This window comes from Balaenoptera borealis (assembly GCF_965194805.1).
Source record: "Balaenoptera borealis genome assembly, chromosome: 16".
NCBI lineage: Eukaryota > Metazoa > Chordata > Mammalia > Artiodactyla > Balaenopteridae > Balaenoptera > Balaenoptera borealis.
The window spans coordinates 59643486-59669356 of NC_138872.1; the positions used below are offsets into that span (position 1 = coordinate 59643486).

Below are 25871 nucleotides of genomic sequence, written 5' to 3' on the forward strand. Positions count from 1 at the left end.
GGTTTAAGGAAAGGAAGGAAGGAAGGAAGGAAGAAGGAAGGAAGGGAGGGAGGGAGGGAGGGATGGAGGGAGGGAGGTAGGGAAGGAAAACACATAACCAGCTGCTTTGAAAGCTTTCTAAATAAATTCCACAGCTTGCCTTCCCCCAGGCCCCAGGCCCCAGGCCAGGAAATGCCACTTCAGTCAATCCCATTTCTCTCCCTCTCTTTTTCCTTTTCTCTCCCCACCCCCATTTCTTTTTAATTTGGTTTCCCCCAGGGGCAGGAGGCCCACCTAGCCAGCCACTAAGCCACCCTTCCAGAAAGGATTTGTTCACCTGGCCTCCACACCCCCCTCCTCACCCCCACAATGTGAAATTCTTAAGGGCAGACACACATGTGGACACACAGACACACAGACACGCTCCACTGTCAGCGGAGAACCCTGCATCCCTCCAGAGCCGCCGCCGCCTGTGTGCTGAGGCACTAGCACAATTCCATCTAATACTTGTGACCCATTTTTCTGGGACAAACTGGAAACCACAGGAAAGCGTCTTTTAGTTTAACAAAACAGAAAAGCCACAGTTTTGCCACGTAAAAGCACAGCCTTGAGAATCCTTTGGTGGCGCTGGGTGCCTGGGGTGCAGTCTCTGCAGAACCCAGGTTGCCACAGTTACGGGGAGCTTTGTGGGGGAAAATAAAGGAACAAACAAGGGGGTCTCCCTCCTCCCTCCCCAGTTGTTTAACTTTCTTATTAAGCCCCTGAGACTGGCTTTTCTCGACTGTCAATTAAAAAGGACACATTGAAGGCGATTCTCCACCCACCTTCCACCTGCCCCCGCAGGAATCGAGAAAGTGCTAAGGGCTGGAGATTTCTGTTTCCACCATCTCAGAATGACTCTTTTATTAGCTCCTTCCAAATGCAGAGAGAGGCATTCCAAACCCCTTTTTTTTAAATATGGAAAATGTGACCAGGGCTGACCTCACCAGCATGTGACCCGTGTAGTCCCACGGGGCCCTACACGCAGAAGGGCCCCCCAAGCTCGGTTGAATGCTGCCGCCATCTTGAAATTCCAAACACTTCTCGAACCAGAGGCCCTGCCTTTCCACGCTGCACTGGGGCCAAATGTTAGGTAGCCGAATCGTGACCACTGGTTACAGAAAAGGAAAAGGAGGCATTTCTGATGCATGAAGAGATGCATTCCTGATGCAAGAAGAACAAGGCTGGGCTTCCCTGGTGGCACAGTGGTTAAGAATCCACCTGCCAATGCAGGGGACACGGGTTTGATCCCTGGTCCAGGAAGATCCCACATGCCGCGGAGCAACTAAGCCCATGCGCCACAACTACTGAGCCAGCACTCTAGAGCCCACGAGCCACAACTACTGAAGCCCGTGTGCCGCAACTACAGAAGCCTGTGCGCCTAGAGCCCGTGCTCCGCAACAAGTGAAGCCACCGCAGTGAGAAGCCAGCGCACCGCAACAAAGAGAGTAGCCCCTGCTTGCCGCAACTAGAGAAAGCCCGCATGCAGCAACGAAGACCCAACACAGCCAATCAATCAATCAATCAATCAATCAATAAAAAAGAACCAGGCTTGAACTTGGAAATTGGCCCATGACCAGCTGCATGATCCTGGGCCCCACTCTCTCATCCGTAAATATGCCAATTGGAAGTTTGGGGTCCGTAGCTGAAAACATCCCTTGTTCTAAGACTCAACGATTCGCTGGGTGAAAGATATTCTCTTAAATGGGCAGTGAGGGCTACACGGATATTTATTCCTGGGCAGGCCTAAGGGAATGAGTCTGGGAGTAGCTTATTCACTGAACCCAGTATTAAACAGGATTTCCCAATCTTGTTTTCATTATAGCTGCCTCCCTCCCGCCCCTCCTACCCCTGGCCCCCAAGGAAAAAAATTAAATTATATTTAAATTCAATTAATTAACTTGAATATAATTTAATTTCTACCTAACAAGAAAAATTAAATACTAAGAAATAAGATTTTGTTGGGCAGGGTTGAGTTTTGGAGGGCCAAACACCACTGTAATATTTCAGATTTTTTTCACCTCTCCCCTCCCCCAAGAACCAATTTTCATTCCCTTGGATCCCCAGTGAGAACTCACTGTTTGGAAAGAGGTAGTTGGGCCCAGTGAGTTTCGCCAATCACCCACATTTATTCATTGAGTATTTCTAAAATATGACTCCTCCTTTCTTGGTGTCAGAAATGCAATTGTCCGAACTCAGTTTTGAACCTTTTACGGACCAAGTCCTAGGATCCCTTACATCTGCGTGTTCTTTTCCAGGCATGCCCAGCCCTCTCGCAACTTAATCTCGTGAGCCACAAGGAAGGGAGGTGGACAAGGAAGGGGTAGGGTGATCCCCACAAGGAAGGGGTAGGGTGATCAGACGGAGGGACACTCCCTTCTGTTGTACTGGGGCCAAGCAGGGCTGGGCTGGCATCCACTTCCTCCTGCACCCATCACTCCTCTGGGTCTTGAATCTGCTGGGTCCTCCCTCACTCCAGGAAGAAAGTAAAGGTTGCTCAGGGGTTCCAAATAACCAGACTGGTTACGCCTTATTTTGGCATCTCAGAGTCCAGAGGTCCTGGCCTGAGCACAATCTACTACTCATCTCACAACTGCTACTCCGCACCCCATTCCAGATTCACAACTGCATTAAGATGAACCAAACGGGCTCTTACTTTACCACAGCGGGCCCTGTAATTCACGCCCTTACATGCATCATCCCATGTCATTCCCACACCACTGAGTCAGGAATTATTGTTGTCATCAACCCGATTTACAAATGAAAAAACTGGGGCCCAGAGAGGTTGAGCGGCTTATCCAAATTTACACAGAGGGAGTGGTTTGAACCCATGCCCCTCAGACTCTGGAGCTCTTTAGACCTCATCAAAATACCTCCCAGGCTGGGAGATCCAGACACAATCAGCAGCTCGTTTTGCACACTTTGACCCCCCCAATGAAACGTGAAAGGAAAATCAATTCTCAGTGGAAGCAACACATTTGAGCCCGAGGCGACAGGTCACCCCCTTTCTCTCTGCCTCCCTAGCACCCGTGAAGATGCATATACACAGACTTTCACACCACACACCCAAGACGAGATTTAAAAAACTACCTGCCCATTATGGACTCCAACTAATTTTGTCATGAGGACTTTGCAGTTCAAAACGATCTACTTCTTTCATGGGAATCAGGCGTCCAGGAGGTCAGTGATCTGCCAAAGGTAGATATCCACAGAGCAGTTCCTGCTCGCCTGGGGGACACAAGCAACGAAGGGGAGATCTCAGAACTTCTGAGATGCCACATTTGCTTCAAGCAGCAGTGGGGGGCTGGGATATCTCTGCCACCTGCTGCAGCTCCCAGGGAAGAAAAGGCAAAGGCCATGCCAACCGAGTCTCAGAGCAGGCTTTTTAATATCGCTGTTGAAAGACAGTAGCAAAAAGCCCTCAAAATCCTGGAGAGAAGCCACGCTGGTGGGCGCAGTGATCTTCGCACCTTGAGCTGAGATTAATGAATTGATCCTGAAACCTCGAGACACAGGAAGAAACTCTGAGTCACTTTCAGCAGCAGATTTGTTCCTAAAAAAAACGCCCAAACAGTCTTAGAATTCCCGGAAACACCCCGGTGGAGCTGCTATTCCGGGCGCTCACACAAGCTCTGGGAGTCATTGTACTCGGTCTGAGCCTGCACCGGTGTTCACTGGATAACTTGGGGTCCCAGCCTGGCAGCGTTTGCCTGGAATCCTAAATTCAGAGGCAGGGGCCTGACTTCTGGGAAGCCTAGAGATGGCTGGCTGACCAGCTCGATCACTGATACAGCGGTTCCAAAACATTGCTGGGATGAACCTCGAAAACATGATGCTAAGTGAGAGAAGCCAGATGCGAAATCATTGTATGATTCCATCCATTTATACGAAATGCCCAGGATAGGTAAATCCAGAGACAGAAAACCAATTAATGGTGCAGGAGCTGGGGGTGGGGAGGAGAGGGTACTGGGAGGAAACAGGTATGGGGTTTCTTTTTAGGGTGATGAAAATGTTCTGGAACTGGATGGAGGTGATGGTTGCACAACACTATGAATGCACTACTTGCCACTGAACTGTACACTTTCAAACGGTGAATTTTATGTTTGGTGAATGTTACCTTAATAAAAAGAAAAAAGAAAGAAAGAAAAAGGCAGTGCTAGAAATCTTTTATCTATCATCTCCATATCACAAGCCAAGGCCTGCAATTTGAGCCTCCAAATCCACCACTAGCCTTAGTTCAATGCATTCAGTGGCCTGTTTACCTAAAATTGAGACCATTGGGGTCTTTCTGACACCGGCCAACGTGCCCCCCGACTAAGGTGACCTAAGGTCCTGAGTTGCCTGGGATGGAGGGGGTTCCCAGGACATGCTGGACCCCTAACTCCCCACACTGCCTCTCACGTCACCTCCCACCACAGTTGCAAATTGATGTGTCTCCAGCCTGGCTTGGATGTCCCCAAACATGCCCCAAGCATGCTCTTTCCTCTTTGCCCCCTATTTCCTTCCTTTCCTATGGGTTTGCAAATTCCTCTCACCCATCATATCCCTGCTTGGCTGTCACCTCCTCCAAGAGGTGATCTCTGGCTTTCCCAGAGGAGAACTAATTCCTCCTGAACCTCTCTCTACACAGTGCAGAAATCAAGGGTGCAGTGTCTGGAGCCAGACAGCCTATGGTCACATCAAAGTTCCCCTGGGCATGACTTTGGTGCCTCAGTTTTCCCATCTGTAAAATGAGCACACTGGCAGCTTCTTCCTCATGTCTTGGGAGGATTAAATGAATCCACTTGCGAAAAGGACCCAGAGCAACAAGAGACACATATGCCCTCAGCACGTGCTAGCTGTCATTAACATATGCTTCTCTGCTGTACTTGTCACAGGGCACCTTTCTCGTCTAAGACGTCTTCCTAACCAGTCTGTGGGCCTTTTAAGGGCAGGGATTGAAATTATTAAAATCTGCATCCCCAGCACCTAGAACTAAGCTCAAAACATCATGGGTGCTTCATAGGGTAACCCACTATCCCAGTTCGCCCAGGACAGAGGGATTCTCCCGGATACAGGATTTTTGGTGCCTAAATTGGGAAAGTCCCTGGCAAAGACCAAGACAATTTGGTCACCCCGATATTTCCACAAATGTTTGGAGAAAAGGATACCTATGTGTAAAAAGGACACCAAGACCCATCTTGGATGGCATCAAGATTCGGAAGCAGACATAAATGGGAGGGTCTTACCCTAAGAGCTTCAACTTAGAATCTGACAAAAATAAAGGTATTTTTTTATAGGAAGATGTTACTAACAACAGGCCTCGATAACAGATGGCCTCGCAGTTCAGCTCAAGGTAACATGAGGATTTGGCCAAATATGCTCCAGGACTGGAATCACTTAATTGGTCTGGAATCCTTTGTTTCCTCCAGAATTCCTTGGGGAGAATGGTATTTCTCAACAGGGCACCCTGTGATGTCCAGGCAGAAGATCAAGGTGTGGGTGGAGGGACTTCCCTGGTGGTGCAGTGGTTAAGAATCCACCTGCCAATGCAGGGGATACGGATTCGAGCCCTGGTCCAGGAAGATCCCACGTGCCATGGAGCAACTAAGCCCGTGCGCCACAACTACTGAGCCTGCGCTCTAGAGCCTGTGAGCCACAACTACTGAGCCCGCGTGCCACAACTACTGAAGCCCACACACCTAGAGCCCGTGCTCCGCAACAAGAGAAGCCACCACAATGAGAAGATCACGCACTGCAATGAAGAGTAGCCCCCGCTCGCCGCAACTAGAGAAAGCCCACGCGCAGCAATGAAGACCCAACACAGCCAAAAATAAATAAATAAATAAGTTAATTAATTAATTAAAGAAAAAAAAGAAAGAAGGGCTCTCCTCACACCCTTTGAAGAAAAAAAAAAAAAAGATGTGGGTGGAAAGAACTTGAAAAGGGAAGTGTGGAGGCAAGCAAACACAAATAAGATAAAATCAGAGACAAAAAAAGCCACAGTCTCTAAACTTCAAGATCGGTTCATTTTTACTCTTTGATGCAAGTTTCTGAGGCTGCTCATCCCCGGGCTCTGCAGAAGGCGCCCCTGAATTTTGCCAACAACCACTGCTGGTTCTGGTTGGGGTTTCAGAAGAGAGTGAGAAGGAGGCGCTTCCTGCGGCTGCACCATCCATCCAAGATCTGAACTTATGAGCAGGCTCCTTGCTGCCACCAGCCCAGACTCAGTAACACCTGTCACTCCATGTTCATCACCTGGTCCTTGGCATGGCTCTGAAGCCACTTGTTCTACATGGATGGTGTGTCAACCATTCTCCAAAAATGACAATCTTTTCTCATGGGTGTCAAGAAAATTCAGAGGCTCTAACGAGCTTCTACCCCAAGATGCCATAAACATCAGCAACTGCTGCTGACACGTGTGGAAGGGGGGGGGGACGGAGTTCACACCTTTGCGACATCTCCACCCTCAGTGCTTACTTATAACCAGCACGGATGGAAGGGGGACTCTTGGCAGATGAGGGGCTTAAGGAGTCTCAGGTGATTTTTTTCTTCCCACTCCCAATCCTTTCCGGTGAAATGACCGACAGGCAGGCAGGGTCCAAAAGCAAAGGAGGAGGAGGCCAGAGAGGTAATGCCCGATGCTGAGTATTCTCCTTGGGCAAATTGTACAAGACACATGGGCTTCACAGGCAACTCTGATCAGGAACCGACCTGGTGGAGAAGCAAGGCCACGGCCACTGAGCTCAGAAATGTTACAGGTGGGATGTCTCTGCCTGGTACCCAAGATACGGTCGCATGTGGGGTCTTCAGAAACACCTGTGTGTGTGTCGCCTGTCATTTACAAGCATGGGCGGGCACCACCCACCTCTCAGGGGTCAGTAGGAATGACGTGGACCACGACCTGGCCTGCTGAATACCCAACAGTGATTTGGAGAAAAGAGAAGACATGGAAGAATGTGAGCAGATGGGGCACGGAGAGGGGAACAAAAAAGGTCCAAAGAAAATTAAGACGATAGGATTTTAAGGTAGGTTGAATGTTTAACAGCAGTAACTGGGACCAAACTTCCTTGGTTCAAATCCCAACTCTGCCACGTCTAGGCTGTGTGAACTTGGGTGAGTTGCTTCATTTCTCCGTGCCTTGGTTTCCTCATCTGGAAAATGGGCTAACAATCGTACCCACACCTTCACAGTGTTGCAAGTTGGATGTGCCCAGAACACTGGGCACGCGGGTCACTACAAAAGCATTAGTTCTAATTACTTACAGGGAAGCAGAGTAAAATCCGGGGAGGGGGTCACTTGCCCTCAGTGACACAGAGGTCTCACTGCCAGGAGGCAGGAGGACCCAAGCACAGACCCCATCACACCACATGCCCCTGTTCTGAGGCCTCTACCTTCACGCCTTTACTTGTTTGTCCAAACCCCCTACAGTCTGACCCTCCCACCTGCAGTGCACAGACAGAATAATGCCCCTTAAAGCTGTCCACATCCTAATCCCCACAACATGCCTTAAATGGCAAAAGGGACTCTGCAGCTGTGATGAAGTTAAGGCCCTTGAGATGAGAAGATGATCCAGGTGGGCCTGAGGCAACCACAGGGGTCCTTAGAATAGGGAAGCAGGAGGGCCTGAAAGAGAGAAGAGGCCCATTGGCTTTGAAATTGGCCCACGGAGCCACGAGCCAAGACATGCAGGCGGCTGCTAGATGGATTCCGGCCTAGAGCCTCGAGGAGGAATGCAGCACCTTGAGTGTCACCCAGTGACACCCACTTTGGATTTCTGAGCTCCAGACTGTAGGATAATAAACGTGTTATTTCCGCTACTAGGCTTGTAATTTGTTACAGCAGCCAGAGCAAACAAACCTGCCCCCTCCTAGCTAGGTTGCCCAATCCCCCTCTGGCCCTGCAGACTCCCAAGGGGGCTCTCTCCCTCCCACGGTAGGTGCCCCCCATCAGAGACCTGAGCCCCTCAACCTCCCACCCCAGCTCCCAGGCATCTGTCCGCCCGCCCTCGGTACTGCAGGAGCCCTTCTCTGGTTCAAACTCCACTTAAAGCCCACAAGTATGGCCACCCCGCCACGTCCCGCCACGTCCGGGGGACTTTGCTCCAACAATGACCCCTCCTGCCAACCCCTGCCCTCTCAGCTGGCTTCTCTCCTGATCTCTAGGTTGGTTCAAATCTTTCCTTATTAAAAGGTAAAAAACAAAACCCCTGTCTTCCCTCAGCCTGGGTCCTCAGCCCCTGTGACTCCCTGCTTCTCTTCCGTGTCCACGGATTCACCCCTGACCACCAGCCTCCTTCCTCCCTTGGCCATGACCCCTCCAAGCCCACTTCCCGTTTCCTGTCCTCTTCTCCCAAGGCTGCTGGCATCTCCTCTGGAAGGACTGCCTCATTGGCCTGGCCCTGCACCTCTACCTTCAGGGGCTGTGCCTCCCCGTCAGCCCGTCCACAGCAGGTCCCCGGGGACTCGGGGGTCCGCACGCAATGCCCACGGTCCCCCGAACTCCTCAACCCCACACCCATCATGCTGACCACGACCCACCCCTGGACAGCTCCCCCCCACCCCACCCCCACCCCAGCCAACCCAGTCTTCACATACAGAAAGATGCTTATCTCTCTCCAAAGCAGGGAGATACAGTTAAAGCGACTCAGAGACAGATGGTCAAGCTTAATATCATCAGTGAGAAGTCATGTGGACATCACACACCTGCTGATCTGACAGAGTGAAAAGGGAACTCTGGCTTGGTGGCCTGGCTCCCCGAAACCCCTGACCCCAGGCTCATCACAAGAAAACCCCAGACAAACCCAAATTGGGCGACTTTCTACAGGGGACCAGGCCAGAACTCAAAACAGCCAAGGTCATGGAAAAAGGAAAGTTTGAGAAACTGTCACAGACCAAAGGAGAATGACAGGTGACAACCGAACAAAAGGTAGGATCCTGGATTGGACCCTGGAATGGAATCCAGTGGAAAAACTGCTGACACTCAAAAAGTCTGGAGCTTGGTTTACAGGAAGTTACCAATGTCAGTTTCTTAGTTGTGGCGAATACACCCTGATGATGTAAGATGCTAACAGTAGGGGAGGCTGGATGGAGCGTAGGGCACTTCTGCACCAGCTCTGCATCTTTTCTGTAAATCTAAAACTATTCTAAAGTGAAAGGTTTGATAGACAGAGATAACAAACTTATGGTTACCAAAGGGGGGAAGGTGGGGAGGGATAAATTAGGAGTTTGGGATTAGCAGGTACACACTAATATACACAAAATAGATAAATAACAAGGACCTGCTGTATAGCACAGGGAACTATATTCAATATCCTGTAATAAACCATAATGAAAAAGAATATGTATATACATGTATAACGGAATCACTTTGCCATACGCCAGAAACTAACACATTGTAAATCGATTATACGTCAATTAAATAAATAAATAAATAAATAAATAAAACGAAAGGTCTGTGTTTTAAAAAATCCACAACTGATACCAAGATCTTTTTCACCCATCATTAGATTTGCCATTTTCACCCCAGCAAAGAGCAGGGTTTGATCGTACACAGAGCTGGCCTGGGTGTGGATGAACAGGCCTCTCTCCCAGAGCCGGTAGGAAGGTAACCTGAGTCTCACACAACAGAAGCATCTACCAAAATTTAACATGCATGAGTCCTTTAACCCAGCAATTCCTCCTCTAGGAATCTGTATCACAGCTGACCCCATGCGTGGGTGCAGCGACAAAATGATGAGCACACAAGGGTACTCACTGCAATGTTGCCAGAAACCACCTAATTGTCCATCAGCAGAGGCCTGGGTAGACCAGTTATGGCGCATCCACACAAGGGAATGGTATGCAACCATCAAGACAGAATGAGGGGGGCTTCCCTGGTGGCGCAGTGGTTAAGAATCTGCCTGCCAATGCAGGGGACACGGGTTTGAGTCCTGGTCCGGGAAGATCCCACATGCTGCAGAGCAACTAAGCCCGTGTGCCACAGCTACTGAGCCCGCGTGCCCTAGAGCCCGCGCACCACAACGAAGAGTAGCCCCAGCTCACCGCAACTAGAGAGAGCCCGCGCGCAGCAGCGAAGACCCAACGCAGCCCCAAAAAAAAGACAGAATGAGGAAGTTTATGTGCAGAAACGTAGTTATCTCCGAGATGTATCAGTGCATGAAAAAAGCCCAAATGGTGTTTATTGTCATAGGCCATCATTTGGGTACAACGAAGAAGGATGTATGTATTTCTTTGTGAAATATGCATAAAATGCCTCCAAACGGATACACAAGAAACTGATAACTGGGAATTCCCTGGCAGTCCAGTGGTTAGAACTCCGCGCTTTCACTGCTGCATGACGTGGCCAAAAAGAAGAAAAAAAAAAGAAAAGAAACAAAGAAACTGGTAATAGTGGTTGCCTGTAAGCAGAGGGGGGAGGTGCACTGGGGGATGCAGCCAGATGAATGCTTTTCACTCTTATACCCTAAGTTGATCTTTTGTATACTGAGCCATAGCAATATTACATAATCAGAAAATTAAATTAAGAAAAAATTAATAAGTTAAACATATTTATAACTTTAAAAATTTACAGTTCTATAATCTATTAATTATAATTTAATTATTTATATTAATTATGATATATTTATAATAAAATAAGTTTTAAAATTAATGAAATTTAAAATAAAATACATTAAACCTTTTATTTTAATAAATTTTATTTATTTATTTATTTATTTATTTTTGGCTGCGTTGGGTCTTCGTTGCTGTGCACGGGCTTTCTTTTGTGGCGAGCGGGGGCTACTCTTCATCGCGGTGCGCGCGCTTCTCATGGAGGTGGCTTCTCTTGCTGCGGAGCACAGGCTCTAGGTGCACGGGCTTCAGTAGTTGTGGCACGCAGGCTCAGCTGTTGTGGCTCACGGGCTCTAGAACACAGCCTCAGTAGTTGTGGTGCACAGGCTTAGTTGCTCTGCAACTGGCATGTGGGATCTTCCTGGACCAGGGCTCGAACCCATGTCCCCTGCATTGGCAGGTGGATTCTTAACCACTGCGCCACCAGAGAAGTCCCAAAACTTTTTTTTTTAATGGGGAAAAAGAGCCACTTCTGCAAACCCATATTTGCCCTCCCCAGGTTGGTCTCTCTTGTCCTCCCACCTCTGGGTGAAATGACGTCATCATTAAAGTTACTGATTACTTCTCTTTGGTGAAAAGATGTGCACTCCACCGTTTCTGCTATATCAGCCCCAAATCTGTACTAACAACATCCTATTGGCCAAAATAAAATTCTTCTCTTCACATTTTATGCTATGATCCATTTTTCAGGCGGGAGGTTCTGAAGGCTGATGGCGGATGTGGGATTGGGGAGGCATGGACCCTCCCTCACTGGCCTTAAGGAACCCATTTAGGGAGGCAAAGTTAACCAACACGGGGAGATATGGGAGCAAACGCAAAGGGGAAACTGAGCCCAGATTCTAAGGCAAGTGGAGGGTCTAAGACAAGAGAAGGACACAGGCGAGGGCAGAACAGGAGGAGGGTGAACAGTATGGCAGAAGACACAGAGGCAGGCACACCTGTGTCCTGTGGGGGGGTGAGCAGTGGTTGGCCAGGAGGGTGGGGTCGGGTTACAGGAGCACTTTCGCCATCAAGAGCCTGGCCCTGGGACTTCCCTGGCGGTCCAGTGGTTAAGACTCCACGCTTCCACTGCAAGGGGGGCAGGTCCTATCCCTGGTCGGGGACCCGCATGCCGCACAGCACAGCCAAGAAAAAAAAAACAAAGAGCCTGGCCCAGGTGAGGTGGGGACCAGGCTACCAGGCTGGACCTTCTGGGGAGGGACCCTCACGCAGGTTCTGTTTCATTAACCAGCAGCCCAAGAGCGACTTGAAAAGCCCCCCAAAGTTTTCAACTCCTGCCAGGGAGAATTCAGATTCTAAAAATAAGCCTCAAAACCTAGAATACCAGGAGAAAGCAACCACAGCAGAAGCCATCCAACAACTCCCCGTCAGTATAAACACACATCAAAGGCCCAAAGGCCCATAGCCAAGGGGTCTTCTCCCCAGATCACGTCTCAACACAACAAAAACTCCAGTCTCATAACTTCTGGTGTTGCTTCATTCTGATCGAGGCCCCTTTTTCAATATCTCTCCCCTGAAAATCTCTTAACCATTTTCTAAAGTGATCCCCTATTATTTCTCTCTGCCTTCTTAAAGTCAAGAAAGAAAGGAAGAGAGAGAGAAAGAGAGAGAGGGAGGGAAGGAAGATTGGAAGGAAGGAAGGGAGGGAGGGAGGGAGGAAGGGAAATGCTTGTGTCACCATCTTGTGGTTCTGTGATACCCCAGGCTGCTGGCAGCCCCCATCCTACTCCTCCATTTGCTGCTTCAAAGCTTCCGAGAACTGGAAAACCAGAACCCAGTGTGTAAGAACTCTGTGTAAAGTATGAATTACTAGTTTCCTTGGGTGCCTCCCATGAGGAAAGTAAACAAGCTTGGGCATTTATCTTGATGATAAATACCTGCATTACTTGGGAGACTCCTATTTGCTTATTTTCTCAATTCTGGCCATAGTCCAGATGACTGTAGCTTTTATAACTGTCATACCTTTGAAAATTATAGAACAGTCTTGCCTTTAGCAAGACTTAAGGTGAGAACAGGGTGGTAAACGTTAGCTACTGCAGTCTTTTAAGGCATGCCCCGCTTCCCCTTGCCTATCCTGTACAACCCAGCCCTGGATGACAGAAGCCTTCCCCCTGTGTCCTAATTGCTTCCTGTCTGCAAATTAGATTCTGTTTCCCTAACTGGACCGCATTACACCCCTCCAGGGAAGGGCTATCTTCCATGTTTCTCTGGATCCCCCAGAGCTTTAGAGAAAGCAATGCACAGACAACCTCCTGGCAGAGCTGAGATTTCATGCGCACATATGGCGTATATATATCCCACATACGATGGGGGAATCTATAGTGCACGTTCTTTGAAAGAGTGTATTTTTGGGGGGTAGTTTTCTTTTCCAGTTTGAGATATAACTGACATACAGCACTGTGTAAGTTTAAGGTGTACAACATAATGATTTGCCTTACATACATCACGAAATGCTGACCACAATAGTTCAGTGAACAGCCATCCTCTCATAAAGATTCAACACTAAAGAAATAGGAAAAAAATTCTGTGCCTTGCGATGAGAACTCTTAGGATTTACTTTCTTAATAAGTTTCATTTATAATGTACAGCCATATTAATTACCTTTATTATACATTTACATCCCGAGTACTTACTTATCTTATAACTAGAGAAGTATTTCCTAAATAAAGAAGACAAATCTTCCTTACAGAAGAATTCCAAATGGTATGTGTAGAAGCCCCCTCCCTCCAGGAGGTAGAGCTTAATCTAGCCCCTCCCTCTCCTAGGTGTGGACTGGATTTAGTACCTTGCTTTTAAAGAATAGTCTAGGAAAAGAGAAGAAGAGTAACTATCTACAATGGAGAAAACTGGCGAACACCACCTTAACCTAGAGACAAAAGTTAACATCATTAGCAATGTCACGTGGGTATCACGTACCCCCTGATGTGATGTGATGCAAAGAGCCCTTCATCTCTGTGGCCTTCTTCCCCCAAACCCATAACCCCAGTGCAATCATGAGAAAAAACATCAGACAAACCCAATGTGAGGGTAATTCTATAAAATCTCTGCCCGGTACTCTCCAGAAAGTCATGAAAAACAAGGAAAGGAAAGACTGAGAAACTGTAGTAGACCGGAGGAGACTGGGAGATGGGGTGATTAAATGCAGTATGGTACCCTGGGTGGGATCTTAGAACAGAAAAGGGACATTGGCGGAAACACTGGTGAACTCCAAATAACGTCTGGAATGTGATTAACAGTGAGGTACCAATGTCAGTTTCCTAGTTTGACAAATGTCCTGCGGTGATGATGTAAGATGTTGTGGGGGGGGCGGGGGGGGTAGACAGGACGACTGGGTGAGGGGTAGATGAGAACTCCTGCACTAACTGCTACTTTCCTGCAAATCTAAAATTAAACTATAAGATGAACTGGAGCAGGCAGGCTTCACTCAAAAGCATTCAAGTTCAGTTTTTAAAAACAAAAACAAAAAAAATTTTAAGGTTTACTTTTTTAAGTTTTTTTTTTTTTTCTCAAGTGTATTTTGGTTAAATGGGAAAGGTTAAGTGGAGGCGGGGGTGATGATCAGGGTTTCTATTATTTCTCACTGAGGATGAGTGGATGGATACTTAGGTAGGTAGATAGATAGATAGATATCACCATATTTAAGCAAATGGGCCTTAGAGTTTAGTGAATCTCCAAACCTCCCAGCTGAATGCACACTGATTCCCGGCCACAGATCTGTACCCCCTCCCTTAAGATAGATTTTAAAACTCTCACAAAGTGGTTTTAACCACAGGTAGGTGATAAACTCTTCTAAAAATATATCCTCCTGTTTTCTAGATTTAGGTATCAGATCAACATACAAAAGGGCAAAGCCTTCAGAGAGAAGATAAAGCAGCTTTTTCACCACCAACTTAATCCTCTAAGATCAGTTCTTTCAGGAAGAAAAAGAGGAAGACTATTCAATTCCACTCTCTGCCCCCACCGTCCGGCCCCAGAAAAGAATCTTGCTCCGAGTATACATCACAGAAATGACCCCAGGAAAAAAAGGCATTCCTTCAGCAAAAGAAGGACACACACACACATGCAAATTGTCAGGTCCCCTAAGAAAACAGTCTAGTTTGTACACAAGGTGGAGAACCAGCTGAGGAGGTCAAAGAGAGCTGGTCTTTCACAGTCTCTAGAGAAAAATGTTCTTTACAATAATGTGAGCACAAGTGAAACCTGATTTCAAAAACCCTAACGAACTATCTGACTTCTACATTTAGCCAATCAAATATTGTTCAAAATTCTTAAACTAAAGGCCACTGGCTAGCAATCTTTAAAACACAAAGATTCTGCGACGCTGTGTTTGCTGTAATGTAATTTAACCTGTTTATGGCACCAGAAAACGTCCCAGGCAAATGGTGCTTCTTAAACGCTCAGTCAGTAAGGAGGAAGAATTTAGACAAAAGGGGAAATTGGGATCTCCAACTCTCTTTGGGAAAGGAAGTGAGAAATTACACTAAAGTTTTTAGGCTAATGGACCCCAAAACAAATTCAGATTCGGTCTCCCTTAGTTCAAAAATACCAAAGCTCACAGGGAAAGATTTCAGAGACATGTTTTCAAATGACATCTTCTAAATTCAGTCTGTTTCACAAGTCAAAGATAAAGTGACCACAATCTGAGAGCCAGGTTCAAAGATGGCATAACTACAAATTACAGTGATTTGTAGAATGGAAAATCCTTCCACTGGGGAGCTGGGTTGCTCCCCCAGAATCAGAGAGGGCAATTTCCCCCTGGATTCCTGGTGAAACCACATCCCCAGTTTCCACATGAATGATAGTTTTTGATGAAACAGCACAATGAGAATATTAATGGGACTACATCAGGAGACAAAATGATATGTACCCTGATTATAATTTCATAAAAAAGCAGGCACCATGACAAAAGATAAAACTGCCAAATAAGGAAAACTGATGCTAGTTGTTTCGTTCACAGGGTGAGATTATACCTGATAATCTTCTTTATCTTTCACGCTTTCTGTAATATTGTTATTTTTTACATAACTTTAAAAACTATCAATGCAGCCTTTATGAATAACCTCCCTGGAATCAAGGTTAGGGCAAGTCAATGCGAAGCTCTTAAATTTACCCCAGGAACGCTGTCAATTCTAAAACTCCATGAGCTAAGTAAGCTTCAATTCTCCATCATCATTTTCCCTGAAGTTACCTTCTTCACCCACAAAGAAGAAAGTGCCTCTGGCTTTTCCGATCTTGGTGAATTAACTTCCTACCTACTAGGTGAACAGGGAATCACCACACAGACACCCTTGATATTTCCTTTCTTCTGTCCAGGCCTTAAACCCTATGAAACTACACACAGTTCTTCTGCTGAAATAACCTGCGGCTAAGGGACAACTTCATTCCCTACCAAAGTGTAATCCTGACTGCCCAGAGTGCAAACAATAAGATGAAATTGTGAGAACCCGGGAAAGTACCACTTAGAACTCAAATAACAATGTTAAGATAAGTAAACACCAGTCAAGTTCAGAACAGGCCATGGGGGGGCCAAATGGGCACCAAAGACACCATAAACACGTCAGTACTGAAGTACCCAGAGTTAAGGAGGCCTTATTTGCATGATGAGATGGACCACCTCGCCCACTGAGCTATTTTTGTTGCAGTAAAAGCACAAATAAGGACAAGTCACGGTGCCAAGACTCTAGGACTTCATGTCAGATCTCGCTTTTTCCACCGTCACTGTAGCTGGGGTTGATTCATCTTCGGTGGGAGAATTTTAAGTCCCTGATGGCATACTCCCGTTCTCAGAGTGGCACCATAGCACCTCTGGTTGTGGGTAATGGCCACAAAGCATGCCCTATCTCCTTGAAAATGAACTTAGGCCTTCCGGTTCCTTTGCTCTCAGTGGTTCCCCTTTTACTGTCCTCAACTATGGGCTAGTCTGTGCCTCCTCTGAAGCTTTGCTGAGCCCCTTCTGCTCATTCGGAATGCTGCCCATCTAGTCCACGTGTACCTTCTGCTACATGTACTCAGGCCTCTGCTTTTCTATGAAACTTTCCCTGACTAACCTGGCCCCCAGCTCACAGCTCCCTCCTTTCCATTCCTTTCAATCCTTCCAGAGTCACAAGGGCATTGCTGAGCACTGGCTTTTCACCTGTGTGTGTTTCCATTCTCCACCCACAGCATAAACCCCTCAGGACCGGGAGCCATTTCTTCTGTGTCCTTTACGAGGCAAGGGTAGCACTTTATTTCCCCACAGCTATCCCGTAAAAGTGACCACAGGAACAAAGGGAAGTTTACTACTCTCCAGAGACAGCGAAATGACTTCAATCTAGTATTTTAGAGACTTCAGAAATTGATTCTCCATCTCAGATCAATCACCGAGTCACTTAATCCACGAAAACATTACAACAAGGATACTTTTACAAACTTGAATAAAAGCACGCATTACTCATGCCTTAAAGTAACAGGGAAGAGGGAAGATGGGCCTCTCCCATCGTAGATCTACAATAAATGTTTCTTAGAGAGTCTGGTGCACATTTAAATTCCAGAGCAAGGACTGGCTGAGAGGTAAGCCAAGTGCAGCATGGGTGTTACTCTATGCCAGGTAGAGCAAGTCACCTGCTCTCTGGACTCCGAGCCAATTGTGATAAAAGCAAACATGCTGGTGGAGTCCCAGATACCAGCTCATCCCACTACACGGCATCCAGGTTAGGCCCATTTTAAAAGAGTCACCCAGAGACGTCTTGGGGTGGGAGTAGGAAGGTAAGGGAGGCAGTCAAGCACACACTAATGCAAACCATGTCTTTCCTTAAAAGGGCCCCAGGGGAACTGCAGGGCCAACCTGCGTTCCAGACAGCGCCTGAACCAGGGCCAGCTCACCAGGCCAAGGATTTATTCCCCTTGGGAAGACCGGTGGGAGAGTCTACCCTGATGGGCTAAGATGGGAAGGTCCTGTGGCTTCCAGAAACTGGATTTCCCAGCCACCAAAGCTCAGTCCAACAGGCAATGACATCAGCCCCACTTATGGGAAGCACAAAAGCCACCAGAAAACTATTCAAAGACCAGCTGGCCGGATCACTGGAATGCACAGCCCTTCCAGAATACACCCATTTCCCATCACCTCCTTTCCCTGACCCTGACCAAGAGCTTCTGGCACAACAATGACCCCACTGCCCAGATCCACAGGGGCCTGTACAGCAGAGGGGAGGGGGCGACCTGCCCATCTTGGTAGGGAGGGGCGATGTCCACCTCGCCGGCATGTGCCACTGGCATCCATCCAGCACCGGCAGTGGATGGGGTCCCGGCCCAGCCCTGCACTCACAGAGTGCCCACCTTACCCCCCATGAAGGGGGCGTCTAGCCAGGGCCCAGGCTCCCTCTGCTCTGTGTCCCGGATTTTCATCTGCCGGGGGCTCCCTAGGCCCTCGGGTGTCCACACAGTCACCGGCTGAGAGCCGTCCTGAATCCTGCGGGGAACCCCCGGAGTCAGGGGAAAAACGCAGATGCCGTGGCCCCTAAAAGTCGAATTTCTGGGACCGGCGTCCGGAAATTCGTCGGGCTTTTTTGTTTGTTGTTTGGTTTTGTTTCTGAATCACCGGGTGAGGATTCTGGAAATCTCAACTTTGAGATAGCTGCCACCAGAGCGAGTCGAGACTTTCCTGAAAAGCCTCGGGGCGTTCTCTCCGGGGAGGCGGCCCCGCGAGTAGGAAGGGGCGCGCTTTCAGGTTGGGGCGGGGCGACCCCACCGCGCGCGATCCGCGGGCGATCTGCCCACTTAGCAGAGCAGGAACGGAACCAGCCCGTCCCGCGGCGGGAACAGGCGCCGAGAGGCTGGAAACCCGGCCTCACCGGCCCCGCACGGAAGATCGAGGCGGGACCTCGACGCCCTCCACCCCACCTCGACCCCGGGGACCCGTCAGGGTTCCCGGCCGCCACGACCCGCGTGGAGCCCGGAGCAGGTGCTCGCGCCGCACGGAGCCCGCTCGCTCCCCACCGCCGGCCCGGGGTACCCCCGATCCGCGCCCCGGCCGCTGCCCGCCCCCATCCGCGCCCCCCACCCGCGCCCCGGCCGCCCGCCCTCCCGCGCCGCACTCACCGCCGCCTGCGCAGCCAGTCGAGCCGGGAGGTCTGAGCTGGCGGTGCAGGCTGGAGGGCTGGCGGGCGGGCGGCGGGGAGGAGCTCCGGGCGGCGGGGGCGGGAGCTGGACCGGCCGGGGCGGGACGCTGCGGCTTCGGCTTCCGGCTTCTCCACGCCTCCGCGCGCGGTCCGGACCCGCGCCCAGCCACCTGCGGGGTCCGCTAACCCGGGCCTGAGAGCCCGCCAGGGACCTGCGACCCTCCGGCTTCTGCCCTTCCCCTCCACCCCCCCGATCTCCCACTACCCTCGAAACACCCCGGGTTACACCCCAGACCCCGTTCACTCCCTGGAACCCCCAGTTTCAGCCCAGACCCCACTCGCCCCATACTGGTGTCTCCCCTTTCGGATTCTGCCCCTGCTCGTCGATCCCCGCCACGTGCCCGGACACCCTTGAATCTCCCCTCCTGATTTCCACCCCCTGCTCTCCCCGGCTCGCATGGGTCCCCCATGTCTGGCATTCCTTCTTCCCCACCCTCAGACTACGCGGACCCCCACCCTCGAGTTCCAGATCCCGCGCCAAGGGATCCAGTGCTCCCTGCCCTCCGGAGGGCGGCCCTTCTCTCCCCATAACAAATTTCTGTACAGTCAGACGCATCCAGACAGCCCAAGATGCTCTATGTGCCTTTGGCCAAGTGCCCACTTTCTCTGAGCCTCAGTCTCCTATCTGTAAAATGGGCATAACAGTGCATATCTCATAAGATCTACGGGAGAATTAGGTGAGCTAATGCAGGCAAAGCGTTTAACACAGATTGCGTTAAATAAAACTTACCGTATGTTATAAAGCAGAAACTAACTCACCATTGTAAAGCAATTATACTCCAATAAAGATGTTAAAAAAAAAAAAAAAACTTACCCTATCTGGTAACTATTGTACTTTGTATGCCCCCAGGGTGGCCCGTGGCCCCTAGGTGCTTTCTCACTCCATCACTGAAAACTGGAAATCAGTAACTACTGTTCCAGCAAAACCCTCTGCCCCTGAACAGGTGCTGCGTATCTGATAAGAGCCCCCATTATGCTGCTACAGTAATGATAGCAGCCCTGACCCAGCAGGGCCCCCTGGGAAGTCATTACAGGGCACTGATGAGCTGATGTGGCTTTAAGAGTGCAGAGTCCTGGAGAATGGGCGGAACCCTAACGTGGCTACCTAGAGAAAAGCCACTTGGGCGGGGAGCCTAGGATCCCCGTTGCGGATTCAGAGATCTGGATCCCAGAACTCCTCTGGTGGTGGGACCCTCCCCACCTTTACACTGAGACCCAGGCAGAGAGTGACTTGCCCAGTGTCTTACAGCAAACTGTCCCCTTCTTTCCTGCCCAAAGCTCTTACCACCTTTCACCACGTGGACCCAGCTACCAGCAGCCACGTATTACTACCAGCCCTGGACGTATTACTCAATTAAAGGAGGGGATTTCAAAGTTCTCCCCAGCATGAGAAGTTGCCACGTAGATGTTATTAGTGATGCCAATCTTTTCCTGTTTTAAAACTATAGAGAAAGCTGGATTGTGCCCAACACCTGATGTCTTGACATTAACCCAGAGTATCACAGACCACTGATAGCAAGAGGTGAGCCCTATAGAAAATCTGTCAGAGCAAAATCTTGAAGAAACAGCCTTCCTTCCTTCCTTCCTTCCTCTCCCCCATCCTCTTCTTTCCTTCTTCCTTTCTACTGAGGGAAAAGCAATCGCACACCTGAATTTCCTTCTCTTTTACTCATTGCTAAGCCATCTTCATTCATTTTTCTCCCCCCAACTGCTGAGCCACAACAGGAGCTGGTTTTGTTTTCTCATCTGTCCTAAATACTTACTGCATCCGTGAGTTTGCGATTATTTATGGGGAGAGCTATAAAACTGTAACCCTTTTTGATCCCTGAAAAAAACCACAGAGTTGGAATTTCCAACCCAACGCTTCCAAGAAGGGAAGAAAAGTAAACCAGCCACATGATCATCTTTTTCTGTGTCATCAGTAGACACAGAAAAAGCATATGACAAAATCTAAAACCTTTTTTTTTTTTTTTCATTTTTTGGCCATACCACACAGCATGTGGGACCTTAGTTAGTTCTCCAACCAGGGGTCAAACCCGCACCCCCTGCAGTGGAAGTGTGGAGTCTTAACCACTGGACCGCCAGGGAAGTCCCCCAAATCCAACACCTTTTCGAGATATAAAGACACTCAACAAACTTGGAATAGAAAGACACTTCCACAACCTGATAAAGAGCATCTACGAAAAGCCCACAGCAAACATCATCTCCATGGTGAAAGACAGGATGCTTTCCCCCTTGAGATCAAGTACAAGCAAGGATGTCTGCTTTCACAACTTCTATTCAACACTGTACTAGAAGTTCTAGCCAGAGCAATTAGGCAAGAAAAAGAAATAAAAAGCAACCAGATGGGAAAGGAAGGAGTAAAACTATCTCTATTTGTAGATGACATCATCTTGTATATAGAAAATCCTAAGGAATCCACAAAAACTATTAGTGCAAATAAACAAGTTCTGTAAGTGGCAGGATACTAGATCAACATTTAAAAAATCAGTGGCATTTCTATACACTAGCAAGGAACAATACAAAAACAAAATGCAGAAAACAGTTTAACTAAGGAAGTTTAAGATTTCTTCACTGAATGTTGCTGAAGGAAATTAAAGAAGACCTAAATAAATGGGAAGATATTCATGTGGTCTATCGGAGTTCTATCAGAGAAATGGAACCGGAGATAGATAGATACATAGACACATAGATACACAGATATAGATAGAGAGATAGATACGAAACTCCTGAGCAGGAGCTGAAGCTCTAGTCCATAGGTGGAATTCTTCTGGGAAACCTCAATTTTGCTCTTAAGGCCATTCAACTGGTTGGATAAGGCCCAAATTACCAAAATAATCTCCTTAAAGTCAACTTGTTGTAGAAGTTAACCACATCTACAAAATACCTTCACAGCAACACCTAAATTAGCGTTTACTTGAATTACTGGGTACTATAGCCTAGCCAAGTTGACACATAAAACTAACCATCATGGATGGTAATACTCCCCAAACTTATGTAGAGATCCAGTGTAATCTCTGTCTAAATTCCAACTGCCTCTTTGGCAGAAATAGATAAGCAGGCACTAAAATTCATATGGAATTGCAAGGGACTCTGAATAACCAAAACAGTTTTGAAAAAGAACAAAGTCGGAGGACTCACACTTCTTAATTTCAAAAGTTATTATTCAGTACAAAGCTACAGTAATCAAAGCATGTGTTATGGGCATAAGAATAGACGTATAAACCAATGAAATAAAACTGTGATTCCAGATATAAACCCATACATCTGTGGGCAATGGGTTTTTGAGAAAGATATCAAGACCATTCCATGGGAAAAGAGTCTTTACAGCAAGTGGTGCTGGAACATCTGGATACTCACATGCAAAACAATGAAGCTGGATCCCTACCTCACACTATAGAAAAAAATGAATTCAAAATGGAAAAAATATAAAACTCTTAGAAGGAAACAAAAGTGTAAATCCTCATGATCTTGGATTAGGCAATGGTTTCTCAAATATGACATCAAAAGCACAAGCAACAAAAGGAAAAAATAGATAAATTGAACTTCATCAAGATTAAAAACTTTTGTGCATAAAAGGACACTAATAGCATACTTCGGCTATATTATGGGTTCAGTTCCAGACCACCACAATAAAGTGAATATTGCAATAAAGTGACTCACACGAATTTTTTAGTTTCCCAGTGAATATTAAAGTTATGTTTACACACTACTATAGTCTATTGTGTGCAATAGCATTATGTCTAAAAAAAAAGTACATATCTTAATTTAAACATACTTTATTGCTAAAAACTGCTAACCATCATCTGAGTCTTCAGCTAGTCTTAGTAGTAACGTCAAAGATCACCGATCACAGATCACCATAACAAATATAATAGTAATGGAAAAGTTTGAAATATTTTGGGAATTACCAAAATGTGACAGAGGGACACAAAATAAGCAAATGCTCTTGAGAAAATGGCTTCAATAGACTTGCTTAACGCAGGGTTGCCACAAACCTTCAATTTCTAAAAAAAAAAATGCTATGTCCACAAAGCACAATAAAGCAAAGCAGCATAAAATAAAGTATGCCTGTATCAAGAGATTGAAAAGACAATCCACAGAATGGGAGAAAATATTTGCAAATCGTACATTTGATCAGGATCTAGTATCCAGATTTTATAAAGCACCCTTACAAGTCAACAACAAAAAGACATCAACCCAATTTTTTAAATGGGCATTGGGATGGTGAAAAAGTGCTGGAGAAAGGCAAAACCATGGAGCCAGTAAAAAGATCAGCAGTTGCCAGGAATTAGGGTGAGGGTGAGGGTCAGGATGAAATGAATAGGCAGAGCACAGAGTAATTTTAGGGCAGTGAAAATACTCTGTATGATATTATGATGGATACATGTCATTATATTTGTCCAAACCCATTGAATGTCCAACATCAAGAGTGAACCCTAATATAAACTATGGACTTGCGTGATGATGATGTGTCAGTGTAGGTTCATCAATTGTAACAAACATACTGTTACCCATCAGGTTCTTGGCCTTCCCTAATCAATAGAAATTGATAAGAGGCCAGACAAGAAATTTAGGTAAGGCTTTATTGGGGCTCCTGCTGCAGCAGGAGGGAGTGAAAACAAGTAACAGATGCCCTTGGTCACTCCCCGAGGCGGGTGGTAGGCTGATTCCTGATATGGGATGAGGGTAGGGGCGGGGCCAGAGGTTGGGCAGAAGGAGTAGCTTGGGTGGTTGCCCACCCTTTTGGTGGTGTTGTGTGCAGGGTGCATGCACAGTACCCTGTTTTTGCTCGGGACTCTTCAGAAGTGGCAGTTGGGTTTTTGGTCTTTTTGTATCTTGTTGTCCATAATTTGCCCCAAGTGCACATGCACACAGCTATTTTTAGTCCCATATAGTTTCTTCGTATTTTGTTGCTCAAGGAGACGTTTGTCCAGGTGCAAGCACTGCAGCAAAGGGTCCCAAGTCCCAGGTCCCAGCCTGTCTCAGTACCACTCTAGTGGGGTATGTTGATAATGGGGGAGGCTATGCATTTGTGGGGATAGGGGGTATAAGGGAACTTTCCGTGCCTTCCTCTTAAGTTTGCCGGAAACCTAAAACTGCTTTTAAAAAAATAGTCTTTTTTTAAAAAAAAGTTTTAGAGATGGATAGTGGTGATGATTGCACAATATTGTGAATGTACTTGATGCCACTGAACTGTACACTTAAAATGGTTGAAATGATAAATTGTATGTTATGTATATTTTACCACACACACACACAGAAATTTAACTTAAACAAAAAATTGGCAAAGAACTTGAATAGACGTTTCTACAAAGAAGATATACAAACACCAACAAGCACATGAAAAGATGCTCAACATCTTTAGTCATCAGGGAAATGCAAATCAAAACCACAATGAGAAACCACTTCATACCCACTATGGTGGTCATAAAAAATTTTTTTGTTTGTTTTAATGGAAAATAACAAGTGTTGGGGAGGATGTGAAGAAATTGAAACCCTCATACATTGCTGGTGGGAATATAAAATGGTGCAGCCACTATTCTACCCCTGGTATATAAACAAAAGAATTGAAAACAGGTATCCAAACAAAAATTTGTACAGGAATGTTCATAGCAGCATTATTCACAATAATCAAAAGATGGAAATAACCCAAATGTCCACTAACTGATGCACGGATAAACAAAATGTGGTATACCCTTATGATGGAATATTATTTGATCATAAAAAGAAGTGAAATACTGATACCTGCGACAGTGTGGATGGACCTTGAAAACATGATGCTAAGTGAAAGAAGCCAGACACAAAAGGTCACATATCATATGATTCCATTTATATGAAATTTCAAGAATAGGAAAACTCCATAGATACGGAAAGCTGATTGGTGGTTGCCAGGGGCTGGAAGGAGTGGGGTAATAGGTATGGGGTTTCTTTTGGGGGTTGCTAAAAATGTTCTGGAAGCCAATAATGGTGAAGGTTGTGCAATATTTTGAATTGTGAAGTTTACTGAATTGTAGAGTTTAAAATGGTTAAAATGTTAAATTTTATATTATGTGATTTTATCTCAATTAAAAAAATAAAAGTAAACCGGCATCTCACGTATGCTCTGTGAGGACATAGCAGAGGGGGGGCCATTATACATACATCTGTGACTGTTTCTCTTCCCACTGAAGATTTTGCAGCTGTATTCTAACCTGAAAGGGCCCAGAACAAGATCTGGGAAGTGGACCCATTATATGCCAACACCCCTGGCATCACATGAACCAGACAGAAAGGGGAAGACGTCCTCTGGGTATATTCTGAAATTTCAGCAGCCAGGGGAGAAAAACAGTTTGCATGAAAGAATGCAGGCTATAATCCCATTTTTTGTTAAAAAGGAAAAAAAAAAAAGAATACATACACCTGGAAAAATGTCTTCACACTTTTTCAAGGATAAAAGAACGTGATAAATAGTTGTCTCTGAGTGAGGAGAATTAAGGATTTTTCTTCTCCTTTTGCTACTTTCCATTTTCTAACATTTTAAGAACAAACACAAATTGCTGGTTTAGGAAAACTAATTTTCAAAAAAAGGAAACCAAAAAAAAAAAAAAAAAAAGGAAACCAGTTGCTAGAAACAGCCTCCACTGACTGATCTGTGTTATTCATAACAATGAATTCTGGTAACTAATGTTTCCATAACACTTTTTTCATTTCCAAAATACGTTTCCCACACACATCACACGATTCATCCTTGCAAAAGCCCTGTGCAGCCGAGATTCTTCCTGCTGAGTTACACAGATGGGGAAACTGAGGCCGGGGACAGGCGAGGTCCTCCCCATGCCCAGATCCTAGCTCACTGCCCTTGCCCGGACTCTGGCCCTGGATAAGCCCTTTGCTTCTGCTGCTGCCAAGCTGGAGCTGAAATGGGGTGAATTCAGGGGCAGAGAGAGGCCTTGGTGGAGTTGCCAGATGTAGCAAATAAAAACACAAGACTCCCAGTTAAATTTGAATTTCAGATAAACAGCAAGTAATTGTTTAGTATAAGTATGTCCCGAATGTTGCAGTGTTGCAGACTTGTAATATATTTTCAGCATTGTACAAGACATACTTAAACTAAAAAAAAAAAAAA

The 25871-nt window shown here is 46.8% G+C and overlaps 1 protein-coding gene across 6 annotated transcripts in view; it reads right to left on the reverse strand.

The window, feature by feature from the left end:
- The window catches only part of LITAF (lipopolysaccharide induced TNF factor), a 109235-nt gene that overhangs the window by 11821 nt on the left and 71543 nt on the right, over window positions 1-25871 (reverse strand). Inside the window, exon 1 of one of the 6 annotated variants that reach the window (XM_082359765.1) lies at window positions 18684-18792. The exons of 4 other annotated variants lie outside the window; for them this stretch is intronic. The gene's annotated coding sequence lies outside the window, so the exon portion shown is untranslated. Of the gene's footprint in view, window positions 1-3108; window positions 3242-18683; window positions 18793-25871 lie in introns of those variants that run through there. One more of the 6 variants, XM_082359767.1, reaches the window with a different exon arrangement.